Below are 1526 nucleotides of genomic sequence, written 5' to 3' on the forward strand. Positions count from 1 at the left end.
CAGGAGCCTGGTGGGTGACAGTCTATAGGGTCTCAAAGACTTGGACATGACTAAAGCCATTTCACACACACACACACACACACACACACACACACACACACACACACTAACACTGCTGCTGCTGCTGCTGCTGCTGCTGCGTCGCTTCAGTCGTGTCCGACTCTGTGCAACCCCATAGACGGCAGCCCACCAGGCTCTCCCGTCCCTGGAATTCTCCAGGCAAGAACACTGGAGTGGGTTGCCATTTCCTTCTCCAATGCAAGAAAGTGAAAAGTGAAAGTGAAGTCGCTCAGTCGTGTCCGACTCTTAGCGACCACATGGACTGCAGCCTACCAGGCTCCTCCGTCCATGGGATTTTCCAGGCAAGAGTACTGGAGTGGGGTGCCATTGCCTTCTCTACATTAACACTAGTAGCTCCATTAATTGTGTGTTATGGATAATGCAACACAATGTATATTTTGCTCTTTAAACAGCTCCTCAAAGTAGTAGTTGGATTTTCTCAGGGAAAAAAAAGAGATAAGTAAATGCTAGGTAATTACAGCCTATCTCCTTTTTGTTGTTGTTGTGTCTGAATTTTATTCAAAATATTGCAGCACTGTAGAAAGTTTCAAACAACTCCATGTGGTGTTTTGAAATTTATCCCAAAGATAGGCTGAGTGACCTGCAGATTGGACAGACTGCCAAAGTCCAAGAGCTTCAGTGTTTCCTTAGTGTCAGGATCTATTAATACTTCAGTGATCTCCTGATCCAGACTGAGATCTCAGCACATAATTATCCCTCCTCTCTTGCTCTTCCTCCTGCAGCTTGATGGAGATACCTCTCACTGGGTCCCTCTGAATCCACTTCATCAGATGTTTGACAGAGCCTGTGATCTTGTTGCCGAACTTCTTGTTGGGAATAATGGCAGTCTCCTCACACACACGCTTACTGGTGTGGAATTCATTGCCCAAGCTTGTACAGTACTTCTCAGTGATGACCCAGGCTGCCTTCTTCTTGGTTTTGGTGTGAATGTGACCCATATTGGCAGGTTCTTGGTACAAGAACTCACCCTACCTCCTTTCTAAGCCCTAAACCAGTTGTGGAGTAAACATAGGTATCTGTGTATGTGCGTGCATGCTTAGGTGCTTCAGTCTTGTCTAATTTTTTGCAACCCCATATGGACCATAGCCTGCCAGGCTCTACTGTCCATGGGTTTTTTCCAACAAAAATACTGAAGTGGGTTGCCATGCCCTCTTCCAGGGGATCTTCCCCACCCAGGGATCAAACCCACGTCTCCTGCACTACAGGTGAATTATTTAATGCTGAGCCACCTGGAAGCCCAGACATAGGTATCTGAGGGGGATTGAAATATCAGGTTGTCAGCTGGAAAGCAAGATTGGATAATGCAACAATACAATTGGCCTCCAGGCATACATTTCCCCCTGAATTTAGACCACATTCCCCACATGCAAGTAAATTCTCAGAAAAGATACCTTGCCAGCTCCATGAAATAATCTCCCATAACTTTTAACTCAGAGAACATTTGA

At 45.9% G+C, this 1526-nt stretch overlaps 1 pseudogene; it reads right to left on the minus strand.

The window, feature by feature from the left end:
- Positions 1–607: 607 nt before the first annotated feature.
- On the minus strand, positions 608–1019 carry LOC101107850 (small ribosomal subunit protein eS17-like; annotated as a pseudogene).
- Positions 1020–1526: the final 507 nt, after the last annotated feature.

Source organism: Ovis aries, chromosome 2 (assembly GCF_016772045.2).
Source record: "Ovis aries strain OAR_USU_Benz2616 breed Rambouillet chromosome 2, ARS-UI_Ramb_v3.0, whole genome shotgun sequence".
Taxonomy (NCBI): Eukaryota; Metazoa; Chordata; class Mammalia; order Artiodactyla; family Bovidae; genus Ovis; species Ovis aries.